Raw genomic sequence first — 15601 nt, forward strand, 5'->3', positions numbered from 1 at the left:
ATGTGAAGAAGGGAATTTTGTTTACTTAACGTAAATTCCTTTTCTTCTAGCTCCTATTGGGAGACCTACTTTTGTCTTTTTCTTTTTATCACATACAGGTTGGGTCTCCAGCCACTCACAAATACAGAATGCTGCAAAATTCTTGACGTGTCTAAAAAATATATTATCACCATCTTTGAGAAGGCAAGCTCGGATAAAATAATCAGTGACAATGACAAGGCTCTAGTTGGATATTATCTCATGGCACTCCTCATTTTAAAACACAAGCGTAGACCATCTGTACCAAAAACACTGACAGTAAGCTACTTAGTTATCACACTATTGACAGATGTAATGCTGTGTCATATGTCATGTATTTTCTATGGTTCTTATCCAATAGGTAAAAGAATGGCTGCAGAGGAAGCAGGTACAAGACAGTAATGAACAAACCTTCACAGCTATTTACACAAGAAACAATGTCATTATATTGGACAATGAGGAGGAGCAGGTCAGTGTTAGAAATCCTATATAAAACACCAAAACATATACTCTTTCTTCATCATGTTTCTCAAAGAACAAGCAAATCCATAACACAATGTTTCACTGTAACAGCTTTTTAGCACATATTTTGAGAAGCTACGGCCAACACTTGAGAAACCGCAATCAACCACGGTGCAACAGTTTTTTCTTTCCTTAAATGGCCAAAAAGTTAAAAATCCCACAAAAGACCTGGAGCGCTTCCATAACAAGTAAGTGGAAAGGGAGAAACACAAGGCCTTGTTTTTGAAAAATCGGGAAAAAAACAAAAAAAAAAACAAAAAAAAAACCAAAAACACACACACACACACACACACACCACAAACTGTCTTTGTTGCCCATAGAAACCAATCTGAGCTCAGTTTGGATGTCTTAAATTGCTCAGGTAAAATGAGTTTTCGGCTTGGTTGCTGTAGGCATCTAATAATTTTTATTTTAGATTGTATGGACACATTTTCAATATACCGTTAGGGCCCTTTACACAGGTGATTATTCAAAGAGTGCTTGGCAGATCTGTGGTTGCAGTGTAATTGTGGACAATCAGTGCCAGGTTTGTGGAAGTGTACAAATGAAATGACATGTTCATGATTTCACTGTAACCAGAGATCTGCCAAACAATCTTTGAACAATTTTGTAGGTATGTCAATAGGCCTTTACTCATACGAACAATTACTTTCTTCTCAGGTACAACCTGCCCCTTGTGACGTGGCAGATGGCAATCTCTGCATATGAGCAATGGGCAGAGGAGATGTCAAAGGGCAATAGATCTCTCACAGATGAATATGTCTATTATGGAAAACTTGATAGCCAGCGTTCCACCCCGGATTTGGTTGAGGGAGTGAAAAAATTGGTGAAAATGGAAGAAAACAAGGAAGGAGAAAAAATGGGGTAAGAGCCCTAACTGAATACACTAACATCGCCATCAACCACCTTCCAAAGCATCAGATATGAGCAATGACTTTCAGTTCAATGGTCTTGTTCATTCCAGCAATTTCCCTTATGTTTCCTGAGCTTATTTTGAAGTTACAACATATGCTAATGCATTCAAAGAGGTCAATCATAAATGTCCTTGAAAAAAAAAACTTTAACATATCTTACCTATCATTTTGACTTCACAGAGAAAATGTCACCAAGAGGGCGAGGACCAGCGATGAACACGAATTGGACAGCAGTGAAGGGCCGAGCAGACAGAGCGAAAGTGACGAGGGACAGAGCAGCTGCGAGGAACGTGAGGGTCCACGCAATTTATTGTACCATAAGCTGACTGATGCGTGTCCTGTAGATATTGATACTTCTCCACCGTCAATACACCTGTGTAAAGAAGTAAGCCGGGATCATGCAATGTTTCTGCGAAAGAAATGGCTCTTCAATCAGAAGAAATTAAGAGTAGCAGATGCTGCTGGTAAGGTTTTTTTCACTACCAATCTATATGCACTAGATGGCGCTTTGTTCCAGGCCTATGTGTACAGAAAATATGTGTCCTGATTCTTTTTTTTTTTTTATTTATTTATTTAGCATCTTTCAGGAAACCCCCCTGCAGTAAAGGCTTGTCGCGCTATGTGAAAGGACAGGGATGGAATAGAAATATGCCACAAATAAAAGAAGTGAAGCGTGCTTGGAAACCCCCTATACAAAGACAAAAAACCCACTTTACAGAGGAGCTCAAAGAACTCGTGAGGACGCAGAAATGGAAAGGACTAGTTATAACAGAGGACAGCAGTAAAGGTGGGCATACTGTGAAAACCACCAAAGGTTTTAAAAAGGGAGAAGTAGTCTGTGATTATCACGGAGACTTTATAGACGAGTAAGACAGCGGAAAATATACAGAGATTGCAGACAGGAATGTCCTATATGTTCTTTTTTAAAAGCAAAGGAGAAAAGGTGTGCATTAATGCCACCAATGCGCCTTGTAATTGCCACCCAGACATGCAGTCTACTTTTGGACGGTTGATAAACCATTCGTGCAAGATGGACAATCTTAAGCCAAAGCAGGAGTGTGTTGTTGGAGAGACCCCAACAATTCTCTTTTTTGCCAAGAAAGATCTGAAACCAGGGACAGAATTATTATTTGATTATGGAGTCCGAAGAAACCAATATGGAGAAGGGGGGGGAATGTTCATGGCTTGACACTTAATATTTTACATGGGCTCTATCCATGCATCTGACCCACTATTCTTTGTGTGTGTGCACTTTAATATATTTGGCTTATGTGTGGACAAAAGGGACAGTTAATAGTTATACTATTGTTAGTTTTTTCTATAATAAAATTTATTTTACTGCTGTAGAGTTTGTACTTGTTCTTATAATTGCTTCTCAACTTATCTGTCCATCCTAGTTGCTTATGACCAGAACGGTTTTTTTTTTTCTTTTAAAAACATGTGATTGCCACAGTAAATCACAGGTCAAAAATAGGTACCGTCCACAGCCAGTAATTGCATACAGCAGTCACATACTATGGTCAGAAACAAGCGGGACAAGCCACAGCAGGGTGTCATTTCTTACAGTCATCTACACATATAGCAAGAAAAGGGGACACACACACTTATTATAGCGCCATCAATTCCATGGTGATTTACATGTGAAAAGGAGTATACATAATAGGGACAGGTACAATAATCAAATACAAGACACAGACTGATTGATATATATTAGTCTGTGCCTTGTATTGTTTATGATTATTGTACCTGTCCCTATTATGTATACCCCTTTCACATGTAAAGTGCCATGGAATTGATGGATACATACAGTTTATAGAGACACTAATACAGGATATAGTGTGGGGCTGTATATACAAGCCTTCAGCCAGACGAGCGAGAGAGAGCGAGAGAGAGAGAGAGAGAGCGAGAGAGAGAGCGAGAGAGCGCGAGCGAGGAGAGCGCGAGCGAGAGAGAGCGCGAGCGAGAGAGCGCGAGCGATGAGAGCGCGAGCGAGAGAGCGAGCGAGCGAGCGAGCGAGCGAGCGAGCGAGAGAGGAGAGAGAGAGAGAGAGAGAGAGAGAGAGAGAGAGAGAGAGAGAGAGAGAGAGAGAGAGAGAGAGAGAGAGAGAGAGAGAGAGAGAGAGAGAGAGAGAGAGAGAGAGAGAGAGAGAGACAGACAGACAGACAGACAGACAGACACTACTGGGGATATACATATAATGGGGGAGGCTGCCCACTCTGCCCTGAGCTGCAGCCCCTCAGGGACAGAGAAAGGGAGGGCAGGCTGGCTGCAGCCCCTCAGTCAGAGAGGATGGACAGAAAGAGGGGAGGGGGGCGGTTTGGCGGCCCCCACCCAGGCACAGACAGAGGGCTGGCGGCCCCCACCCAGGCACAGAGGGCTGGCAGAACACTATTACAGGACATAGAGTGGACCTGTATTACAGTATGGTGCTGTGTATGAGCTGGATGCAGTTGGAAGAGACAGACACATACATATATACATAGACAACATACGTACGGGATCTTCAAGATTACTAGTCTACACAGTGGTACCAGAAGATGGAAGGCGCCCGTCGATGGTAATGTCAGCACTACCTGCATTGCTTGGATACCTAATTGAAAAAAACAAATAGGCAAAACATTATGTTTTATAATTTTAGGGCTGCCAGCCCCCGGCAGAGCCCACAGAGGGCTGCCAGCCCCCGGCAGAGCCCACAGAGGGCTGCCAGCCCCCGGCAGAGCCCACAGAGGGCTGCCAGCCCCCGGCAGAGCCCACAGAGGGCTGCCAGCCCCCGGCAGAGCCCACAGAGGGCTGCCAGCCCCCGGCAGAGCCCACAGAGGGCTGCCAGCCCCCCGGCAGAGCCCACAGAGGGCTGCCAGCCCCCGGCAGAGCCCACAGAGGGCTGCCAGCCCCCGGCAGAGCCCACAGAGGGCTGCCAGCCCCCGGCAGAGCCCACAGAGGGCTGCCAGCCCCCGGCAGAGCCCACAGAGGGCTGCCAGCCCCCGGCAGAGCCCACAGAGGGCTGCCAGCCCCCGGCAGAGCCCACAGAGGGCTGCCAGCCCCCACCAGAGCCCACAGAGGGCTGCCAGCCCCCCACCAGAGCCCACAGAGGGCTGCCAGCCCCCCACCAGAGCCCACAGAGGGCTGCCAGCCCCCACCAGAGCCCACAGAGGGCTGCCAGCCCCCACCAGAGCCCACAGAGGGCTGCCAGCCCCCACCAGAGCCCACAGAGGGCTGCCAGCCCCCCACCAGAGCCCACAGAGGGCTGCCAGCCCCCACCAGAGCCCACAGAGGGCTGCCAGCCCCCACCAGAGCCCACAGAGGGCTGCCAGCCCCCACCAGAGCCCACAGAGGGCTGCCAGCCCCCAGCAGAGCCCACAGAGGGCTGCCAGCCCCCACCAGAGAACACAGAGGGCTGCCAGCCCCCACCAGAGAACACAGAGGGCTGCCAGCCCCCCGGCAGAGCCCACAGAGGGCTGCCAGCCCCCGGCAGAGCCCACAGAGGGCTGCCAGCCCCCGGCAGAGCCCACAGAGGGCTGCCAGCCCCCGGCAGAGCCCACAGAGGGCTGCCAGCCCCCGGCAGAGCCCACAGAGGGCTGCCAGCCCCCGGCAGAGCCCACAGAGGGCTGCCAGCCCCCGGCAGAGCCCACAGAGGGCTGCCAGCCCCCGGCAGAGCCCACAGAGGGCTGCCAGCCCCCGGCAGAGCCCACAGAGGGCTGCCAGCCCCCGGCAGAGCCCACAGAGGGCTGCCAGCCCCCGGCAGAGCCCACAGAGGGCTGCCAGCCCCCGGCAGAGCCCACAGAGGGCTGCCAGCCCCCGGCAGAGCCCACAGAGGGCTGCCAGCCCCCGGCAGAGCCCACAGAGGGCTGCCAGCCCCCGGCAGAGCCCACAGAGGGCTGCCAGCCCCCGGCAGAGCCCACAGAGGGCTGCCAGCCCCCGGCAGAGCCCACAGAGGGCTGCCAGCCCCCGGCAGAGCCCACAGAGGGCTGCCAGCCCCCGGCAGAGCCCACAGAGGGCTGCCAGCCCCCGGCAGAGCCCACAGAGGGCTGCCAGCCCCCGGCAGAGCCCACAGAGGGCTGCCAGCCCCCGGCAGAGCCCACAGAGGGCTGCCAGCCCCCGGCAGAGCCCACAGAGGGCTGCCAGCCCCCGGCAGAGCCCACAGAGGGCTGCCAGCCCCCACCAGAGCCCACAGAGGGCTGCCAGCCCCCACCAGAGCCCACAGAGGGCTGCCAGCCCCCACCAGAGCCCACAGAGGGCTGCCAGCCCCCACCAGAGCCCACAGAGGGCTGCCAGCCCCCACCAGAGCCCACAGAGGGCTGCCAGCCCCCACCAGAGCCCACAGAGGGCTGCCAGCCCCCACCAGAGCCCACAGAGGGCTGCCAGCCCCCACCAGAGCCCACAGAGGGCTGCCAGCCCCCACCAGAGCCCACAGAGGGCTGCCAGCCCCCACCAGAGCCCACAGAGGGCTGCCAGCCCCCACCAGAGCCCACAGAGGGCTGCCAGCCCCCACCAGAGCCCACAGAGGGCTGCCAGCCCCCACCAGAGCCCACAGAGGGCTGCCAGCCCCCACCAGAGCCCACAGAGGGCTGCCAGCCCCCACCAGAGCCCACAGAGGGCTGCCAGCCCCCACCAGAGCCCACAGAGGGCTGCCAGCCCCCAGCAGAGCCCACAGAGGGCTGCCAGCCCCCACCAGAGCCCACAGAGGGCTGCCAGCCCCCACCAGAGCCCACAGAGGGCTGCCAGCCCCCAGCAGAGCCCACAGAGGGCTGCCAGCCCCCAGCAGAGCCCACAGAGGGCTGCCAGCCCCCAGCAGAGCCCACAGAGGGCTGCCAGCCCCCAGCAGAGCCCACAGAGGGCTGCCAGCCCCCAGCAGAGCCCACAGAGGGCTGCCAGCCCCCAGCAGAGCCCACAGAGGGCTGCCAGCCCCCAGCAGAGCCCACAGAGGGCTGCCAGCCCCCCAGCAGAGCCCACAGAGGGCTGCCAGCCCCCAGCAGAGCCCACAGAGGGCTGCCAGCCCCCAGCAGAGCCCACAGAGGGCTGCCAGCCCCCAGCAGAGCCCACAGAGGGCTGCCAGCCCCCAGCAGAGCCCACAGAGGGCTGCCAGCCCCCAGCAGAGCCCACAGAGGGCTGCCAGCCCCCAGCAGAGCCCACAGAGGGCTGCCAGCCCCCAGCAGAGCCCACAGAGGGCTGCCAGCCCCCAGCAGAGCCCACAGAGGGCTGCCAGCCCCCAGCAGAGCCCACAGAGGGCTGCCAGCCCCCAGCAGAGCCCACAGAGGGCTGCCAGCCCCCAGCAGAGCCCACAGAGGGCTGCCAGCCCCCAGCAGAGCCCACAGAGGGCTGCCAGCCCACAGCAGAGCCCACAGAGGGCTGCCAGCCCCCAGCAGAGCCCACAGAGGGCTGCCAGCCCCCAGCAGAGCCCACAGAGGGCTGCCAGCCCCCAGCAGAGCCCACAGAGGGCTGCCAGCCCCCAGCAGAGCCCAAAGAGCGCTGCCAGCCCCCAGCAGAGCCCACACAGGGCTGCCAGCCCCCAGCAAAGCCCACACAGGGCTGCCAGCCCCCACCGGAGCCCACAGAGGGCTGCCAGCACACTGTATTACAGGACATAGAGTGGACCTGTATTACAGTATGGTGCTGTGTATGAGCTGGATGCAGTTGGAAGACAGACACATACATATATACATAGACAACATACGTACGGGATCTTCAAGATTACTCATCTACACAGTGGTACCAGAAGATGGAAGGCGTCCGTCGATGGTAATGTCAGCACTACCTGCATTGCTTGGATACCTAATTGAAAGAAACAAATAGGCAAAACATTCTGTTTTACAATTGGGGAAGATACAGGGGCATACACATACTGGAGGGGGCTGCACACACTGCCCCACACTCTGGCAGCCCCCGGCGGGAGCCCACAGAGGGCTGCCAGCCCCCGGCGGGAGCCCACAGAGGGCTGCCAGCCCCCGGCGGGAGCCCACAGAGGGCTGCCAGCCCCCGGCGGGAGCCCACAGAGGGCTGCCAGCCCCCGGCGGGAGCCCACAGAGGGCTGCCAGCCCCCGGCGGGAGCCCACAGAGGGCTGCCAGCCCCCGGCGGGAGCCCACAGAGGGCTGCCAGCCCCCGGCGGGAGCCCACAGAGGGCTGCCAGCCCCCGGCGGGAGCCCACAGAGGGCTGCCAGCCCCCGGCGGGAGCCCACAGAGGGCTGCCAGCCCCCGGCGGGAGCCCACAGAGGGCTGCCAGCCCCCGGCGGGAGCCCACAGAGGGCTGCCAGCCCCCGGCGGGAGCCCACAGAGGGCTGCCAGCCCCCGGCGGGAGCCCACAGAGGGCTGCCAGCCCCCGGCGGGAGCCCACAGAGGGCTGCCAGCCCCCGGCGGGAGCCCACAGAGGGCTGCCAGCCCCCGGCGGGAGCCCACAGAGGGCTGCCAGCCCCCGGCGGGAGCCCACAGAGGGCTGCCAGCCCCCGGCGGGAGCCCACAGAGGGCTGCCAGCCCCCGGCGGGAGCCCACAGAGGGCTGCCAGCCCCCGGCGGGAGCCCACAGAGGGCTGCCAGCCCCCGGCGGAGCCCCCAGAGGGCTGCCAGCCCCCGGCGGAGCCCCCAGAGGGCTGCCAGCCCCCGGCGGAGCCCCCAGAGGGCTGCCAGCCCCCGGCGGAGCCCCCAGAGGGCTGCCAGCCCCCGGCGGAGCCCCCAGAGGGCTGCCAGCCCCCGGCGGAGCCCCCAGAGGGCTGCCAGCCCCCGGCGGAGCCCCCAGAGGGCTGCCAGCCCCCGGCGGAGCCCCCAGAGGGCTGCCAGCCCCCGGCGGAGCCCCCAGAGGGCTGCCAGCCCCCGGCGGAGCCCCCAGAGGGCTGCCAGCCCCCGGCGGAGCCCCCAGAGGGCTGCCAGCCCCCGGCGGAGCCCACAGAGGGCTGCCAGCCCCCAGCGGAGCCCACAGAGGGCTGCCAGCCCCCAGCGGAGCCCACAGAGGGCTGCCAGCCCCCAGCGGAGCCCACAGAGGGCTGCCAGCCCCCAGCGGAGCCCACAGAGGGCTGCCAGCCCCCAGCGGAGCCCACAGAGGGCTGCCAGCCCCCAGCAGAGCCCACAGAGGGCTGCCAGCCCCCAGCGGAGCCCACAGAGGGCTGTCAGCACACTGTATTACAGGACATAGAGTGGACCTGTATTACAGTATGGTGCTGTGTATGAGCTGGATGCAGTTGGAAGACAGACACATACATATATACATAGACAACATACGTACGGGATCTTCAAGATTACTCGTCTACACAGTGGTACCAGAAGATGGAAGGCGTCCGTCGATCGTAATGTCAGCACTACCTGCATTGCTTGGATACCTAATTGAAAAAAAAATAAATAGTCAAAACATTCTGTTTTACAATTGGGGAAGATACAGGGGCATACACATACTGGAGGGGGTTACACACACTGCCCCACTCTCAGACAGGGCTGCGCAGAGGGGTCGGGCAGAGCGCAGAGGGGTCGGGCAGAGCGCAGAGGGGTCGGGCAGAGCGCAGAGGGGTCGGGCAGAGCGCAGAGGGGTCGGGCAGAGCGCAGAGGGGTCGGGCAGAGCGCAGAGGGGTCGGGCAGAGCGCAGAGGGGTCGGGCAGAGCGCAGAGGGGTCGGGCAGAGCGCAGAGGGGTCGGGCAGAGCGCAGAGGGGTCGGGCAGAGCGCAGAGGGGTCGGGCAGAGCGCAGAGGGGTCGGGCAGAGCGCAGAGGGGTCGGGCAGAGCGCAGAGGGGTCGGGCAGAGCGCAGAGGGGTCGGGCAGAGCGCAGAGGGGTCGGGCAGAGCGCAGAGGGGTCGGGCAGAGCGCAGAGGGGTCGGGCAGAGCGCAGAGGGGTCGGGCAGAGCGCAGAGGGGTCGGGCAGAGCGCAGAGGGGTCGGGCAGAGCGCAGAGGGGTCGGGCAGAGCGCAGAGGGGTCGGGCAGAGCGCAGAGGGGTCGGACAGAGCGCAGAGGGGTCGGGCAGAGCGCAGAGGGGTCGGACAGAGCGCAGAGGGGTCGGGCAGAGCGCAGAGGGGTCAGGCAGAGCGCAGAGGGGTCAGGCAGAGCGCAGAGGGGTCAGGCAGAGCGCAGAGGGGTCAGGCAGAGCGCAGAGGGGTCAGGCAGAGCGCAGAGGGGTCAGGCAGAGCGCAGAGGGGTCAGGCAGAGCGCAGAGGGGTCAGGCAGAGCGCAGAGGGGTCAGGCAGAGCGCAGAGGGGTCAGGCAGAGCGCAGAGGGGTCAGGCAGAGCGCAGAGGGGTCAGGCAGAGCGCAGAGGGGTCAGGCAGAGCGCAGAGGGGTCAGGCAGAGCGCAGAGGGGTCAGGCAGAGCGCAGAGGGGTCAGGCAGAGCGCAGAGGGGTCAGGCAGAGCGCAGAGGGGTCAGGCAGAGCGCAGAGGGGTCAGGCAGAGCGCAGAGGGGTCAGGCAGAGCGCAGAGGGGTCAGGCAGAGCGCAGAGGGGTCAGGCAGAGCGCAGAGGGGTCAGGCAGAGCGCAGAGGGGTCAGGCAGAGCGCAGAGGGGTCAGGCAGAGCGCAGAGGGGTCAGGCAGAGCGCAGAGGGGTCAGGCAGAGCGCAGAGGGGTCAGGCAGAGCGCAGAGGGGTCAGGCAGAGCGCAGAGGGGTCAGGCAGAGCGCAGAGGGGTCAGGCAGAGCGCAGAGGGGTCAGGCAGAGCGCAGAGGGGTCAGGCGGCGCAGAGCGCAGAGGGGTCAGGCAGAGCGCAGAGGGGTCAGGCAGAGCGCAGAGGGGTCAGGCAGAGCGCAGAGGGGTCAGGCAGAGCGCAGAGGGGTCAGGCAGAGCGCAGAGGGGTCAGGCAGAGCGCAGAGGGGTCAGGCAGAGCGCAGAGGGGTCAGGCAGAGCGCAGAGGGGTCAGGCAGAGCGCAGAGGGGTCAGGCAGAGCGCAGAGGGGTCAGGCAGAGCGCAGAGGGGTCAGGCAGAGCGCAGAGGGGTCAGGCAGAGCGCAGAGGGGTCAGGCAGAGCGCAGAGGGGTCAGGCAGAGCGCAGAGGGGTCAGGCAGAGCGCAGAGGGGTCAGGCAGAGCGCAGAGGGGTCAGGCAGAGCGCAGAGGGGTCAGGCAGAGCGCAGAGGGGTCAGGCAGAGCGCAGAGGGGTCAGGCGGCGCAGAGCGCAGAGGGGTCTGGCGGCGCAGAGCGCAGAGGGGTCTGGCGGCGCAGAGGGGTCTGGCGGCGCAGAGGGGTCTGGCGGCGCAGAGGGGTCTGGCGGCGCAGAGCGCAGAGGGGTCTGGCGGCGCAGAGCGCAGAGGAGTCTGGCGGCGCAGAGCGCAGAGGGGTCTGGCGGCGCAGAGCGCAGAGGGGTCTGGCGGCGCAGAGCGCAGAGGGGTCTGGCGGCGCAGAGCGCAGAGGGGTCTGGCGGCGCAGAGCGCAGAGGGGTCTGGCGGCGCAGAGCGCAGAGGGGTCTGGCGGCGCAGAGCGCAGAGGGGTCTGGCGGCGCAGAGCGCAGAGGGGTCTGGCGGCGCAGAGCGCAGAGGGGTCTGGCGGCGCAGAGCGCAGAGGGGTCTGGCGGCGCAGAGCGCAGAGGGGTCTGGCGGCGCAGAGCGCAGAGGGGTCTGGCGGCGCAGAGCGCAGAGGGGTCTGGCGGCGCAGAGCGCAGAGGGGTCTGGCGGCGCAGAGCGCAGAGGGGTCTGGCGGCGCAGAGCGCAGAGGGGTCTGGCGGCGCAGAGCGCAGAGGGGTCTGGCGGCGCAGAGCGCAGAGGGGTCTGGCGGCGCAGAGCGCAGAGGGGTCTGGCGGCGCAGAGCGCAGAGGGGTCTGGCGGCGCAGAGCGCAGAGGGGTCTGGCGGCGCAGAGCGCAGAGGGGTCTGGCGGCGCAGAGCGCAGAGGGGTCTGGCGGCGCAGAGCGCAGAGGGGTCTGGCGGCGCAGAGCGCAGAGGGGTCTGGCGGCGCAGAGCGCAGAGGGGTCTGGCGGCGCAGAGCGCAGAGGGGTCTGGCGGCGCAGAGCGCAGAGGGGTCTGGCGGCGCAGAGCGCAGAGGGGTCTGGCGGCGCACAGGCAGAGGGGTCTGGCGGCAGGCAGCCCGTGCCCGTACATATATACCGGTGGCAGGCAGGCAGGCAGGCAGCCCGTGCCCGTACATATATACCGGCGGCAGGCAGGCAGCCCGTATATATATTCCGGCCGCAGGCAGCCCGTGCCCGTACATATATACCGGCAGCAGGCAGCCCGTACATATATACCGGCGGCAGGCAGCCCGTACATATATACCGGCGGCAGGCAGGCAGCCCGTACATATCTACCGGCGGCAGGCAGCCCGTACATATATACCGGCAGCAGGCAGCCCGTGCCCGTACATATATACCGGCAGCAGGCAGCCCGTACATATATACCGGCGGCAGGCAGCCCGTACATATATACCGGCGGCAGGCAGGCAGCCCGTACATATCTACCGGCGGCAGGCAGCCCGTACATATATACCGGCAGCAGGCAGCCCGTACATATATACCGGCGGCAAGCAGCCCGTCCCCGCGCACCGGCATCAGGCACCCCGTAAGCATACACACATAATACTCACCCCACCACCGCCGATTTTGAAAAGTGGCGCGCTCTGCGATGACTTCCGTTTTGTACTGCGCAGGGCAGCGCATGCGCAGTACAAACCTCTCCGAACACTTGTGGCTGAGCAGCGTCTAACGTGAGGGGAGGGAGCGTAGTCTGACGTCGTCAGTGACGACGTCAGACTCGGCCGGCCCCTCTGCCTCGTCGGGTGGTGCCCGGAGAAGATGAGGGGAGGAGTGGGACCTGGGGGTGGAGTGGAGCCGGGGTAAAAGACTTGAGGGGGCGGAGTGGGGCTGGGAAAAGGCGTGAGAGGAGCGGACTCGAGCGTGTATACAGACGAGGAGGGGGCGGAGTGGAGCAGGGAAAAGGCGTGGAGGAGCGGACTCGAGCGTGTATACAGACGAGGAGGGGGCGGAGTGGAGATGCAGGGCACCCGGCTTCATAAAGAATACAGTGATTTCCCCGGATCTCCCCTCCCCCCTCCTCGCAGTGCCTGACATACTATGTACAGCAGACTGGCATTTAGACGGGAGGAGGGGGCGGAGTGGAGATGCGGGCACAGAGCTTAATAAAGAATTCAGTGATTTCCCCGGACCTCCCCTCCCCCACTCTTCACGTGCCTGACACTATATTACATACAGCAGTACCGGTTGTAATGACTTGATGACGGCCATAGGTCCTGCACACTGACGTCATCCACGTGACATCCGTGTGCACGGACCTGATCAATAACCGTACGTGCGGCTACGCTCCCGTGAGCGATACTGTTGCGCGGCGAAAAAAACGTACGTGCGGACGCGCTCCCGTTCACCGCAGCGCCTGATTTTAGAGCTGTTAGGAGATTTACGGCGTGAAAACTACATTTTTTTTTTTTTTTTGGCGCACTTTTTTGGCGCTGGACTGACTGGCTAATCGACGCTTCCCAGCATATTCCGTTAGCCCCTTCTAACGGAGCCAGTCGCTCCCGTGAGCGATACTGTTGCACGGCGAAAAAAAACGTACGTGCGGACGCGCTCCCGTTCACCGCAGCGCCTCCCGTGAGCGATACTGTCGCGCGGCGAAAAAACCGTACGTGCGGACGCGCTCCCGTTCACCGCAGCGCCTGATTTTAGAACTGCTAGGAGATTTACGGCGTGAAAACGAAATTTTTTTATTTTTTTTGGCGCACTTTTTTGGCGCTGGACTGACTGGCTAATCGACGCTTCCCAGCATATTCCGTTAGCCCCTTCTAACGGAGCCAGTCGCTCCCGTGAGCGATACTGTTGCGCGGCGAAAAAACCGTACGTGCGGACGCGCTCCCGTTCACCGCAGCGCCTGATTTTAGAACTGCTAGGAGATTTACGGCGTGAAAACGAAATTTTTTTATTTTTTTTGGCGCACTTTTTTGGCGCTGGACTGACTGGCTAATCGACGCTTCCCAGCATATTCCGTTAGCCCCTTCTAACGGAGCCAGTCGCTCCCGTGAGCGATACTGTTGCACGGCGAAAAAAAACGTACGTGCGGACGCGCTCCCGTTCACCGCAGCGCCTCCCGTGAGCGATACTGTCGCGCGGCGAAAAAACCGTACGTGCGGACGCGCTCCCGTTCACCGCAGCGCCTGATTTTAGAACTGCTAGGAGATTTACGGCGTGAAAACGAAATTTTTTTATTTTTTTTGGCGCACTTTTTTGGCGCTGGACTGACTGGCTAATCGACGCTTCCCAGCATATTCCGTTAGCCCCTTCTAACGGAGCCAGTCGCTCCCGTGAGCGATACTGTTGCGCGGCGAAAAAACCGTACGTGCGGACGCGCTCCCGTTCACCGCAGCGCCTGATTTTAGAACTGCTAGGAGATTTACGGCGTGAAAACGAAATTTTTTTATTTTTTTTGGCGCACTTTTTTGGCGCTGGACTGACTGGCTAATCGACGCTTCCCAGCATATTCCGTTAGCCCCTTCTAACGGAGCCAGTCGCTCCCGTGAGCGATACTGTTGCGCGGCGAAAAAAAACGTACGTGCGGACGCGCTCCCGTTCACCGCAGCGCCTCCCGTGAGCGATACTGTCGCGCGGCGAAAAAACCGTACGTGCGGACGCGCTCCCGTTCACCGCAGCGCCTGATTTTAGAACTGCTAGGAGATTTACGGCGTGAAAACGAAATTTTTTTATTTTTTTTGGCGCACTTTTTTGGCGCTGGACTGACTGGCTAATCGACGCTTCCCAGCATATTCCGTTAGCCCCTTCTAACGGAGCCAGTCGCTCCCGTGAGCGATACTGTCGCGCGGCGAAAAAAAACGTCCGTGCGGACGCGGTCCCGTTCACCGCAGCGCCTGATTTTAGCCCTGCGAGGAGATTTACGGCGTCAAAAGGCAATTTTTTTTTTTTTTTTGGCGCACTTTTTTGGCGCCGGAAAGACTGGCTAATCGGCGCCTGCCCGGCGTATTCCGTTAGCCAGTTCAGGGGCGACGTGGAACGGCACTGCCATCTGCTGGTCGTGCGCAGCATGACAGCTTCCCGAGTGGGTGGACGGCGTCGCCACCTGGCCACCGGTCGCGGAATGACAACTGCAGAACTGGCTAATGGCTCTCACGGATCACCTTTTTCGGAAAATCGCGCATCGTCGCAGAGACGCGAGCGAGGCGTCGTTTCGTCCGGCCGGTCGCGGCGGACGCGGCGGTGGGTGCCCCGAGCGAGGCGGCGCGACGCGGCGGGCGCGGCGGGCCGAAAACGCGCCGCGGCGAGGGCGAGCGGAAATGCGCGAAAGCGCGCCCCCGCTGCCCCCGCGGGGATCCCCCGGGGAGGCGCCGACCCGCATTTGGCGCCCGCGGCGCGACGTTTTCCGGAAATCAGGGTCAACCTGTTGAGCTTCATCTCTCCAGCGCTGCACCGGGACCCATCACCGCGAGACCCCAGGCCTGCGACGTGGGAGCGACATCTTCTTTCGGGATAGACTGGTACGTGTTTGTAGGGAAAGTTAGGGAAAGTTGCCGCCATTTTTTTGTTGTTGTTTTTTTCTTGCTGCATACCCGGAAGGAGTGAAAGTCCAGGGGCTTCCTATACCCATGTGTGCAGATAGCTCAGTTGATTGTATTATAAACATGTTTCCTAGTAAAGAAATGTTACTACCGGTAAAATCTGAGTATGGGGATTTTGTTGGAATAGAGCATACACACACACCCGCGGCCCTCCCATCGGTCGCTTCATGTGGCGTAGTCGGCAGGATGTGTGACCAACAAAATCATCCCCCGGTAGTAACTTATAACCAGACAGCTCCCCCGCCGTCTATTGTCAATCAGGTGAGGAAGTTTGACGGACGGAACTATCCTGTAACGGAATGGACTGAACAACTTAAGATAGTGGGGGAAATGTATAACACTGACCCTAAGACCTTAGCAGAAATGGCCATGCTAACACTAGAAGGGGAAGCGTGGACGACAGTCAGGCTGGAGACGGTTAGGGGCCAGCGTACGTTGGATGACTTAGTGCGGGTGCTGGAGAACACCTATGGACCGACCACATATGCGGGAACATTGCGCTATATGTTTTTCCGGCGGACGCAACTCGAGTCGGAGGACATCCCTCAATATGCCAATGCCCTTCAAGTGCTACTAGAACAAGCCTGTAGAAAAGAAGAACAGATAGCTAGTACGGGTACCCGTGACCTGGTGTTGAGAGATCAGTTTGTGACCGGATTGAGAGACCCGTACCTTAACCGCTCAT

The 15601-nt window shown here is 60.1% G+C and overlaps 1 long non-coding RNA gene across 1 annotated transcript in view; it reads right to left on the minus strand.

Annotated features, from left to right (window-relative positions):
• LOC142291128 (uncharacterized) overlaps positions 1-12036 on the minus strand; it is a 22445-nt gene extending 10409 nt beyond the window's left edge. Inside the window, exons 1-5 of the long non-coding RNA XR_012750437.1 lie at positions 11923-12036; positions 8665-8758; positions 7130-7223; positions 3951-4044; positions 1615-1827 (exon numbers count right to left, since the gene is read on the minus strand). This is a non-coding gene — a long non-coding RNA (uncharacterized LOC142291128). The remainder of the gene's footprint in view (positions 1-1614; positions 1828-3950; positions 4045-7129; positions 7224-8664; positions 8759-11922) is intronic.
• Positions 12037-15601: the final 3565 nt, after the last annotated feature.

The sequence above is a fragment of the Anomaloglossus baeobatrachus genome, chromosome 2 (genome assembly GCF_048569485.1).
Source record: "Anomaloglossus baeobatrachus isolate aAnoBae1 chromosome 2, aAnoBae1.hap1, whole genome shotgun sequence".
NCBI classification, from domain to species: Eukaryota; Metazoa; Chordata; class Amphibia; order Anura; family Aromobatidae; genus Anomaloglossus; species Anomaloglossus baeobatrachus.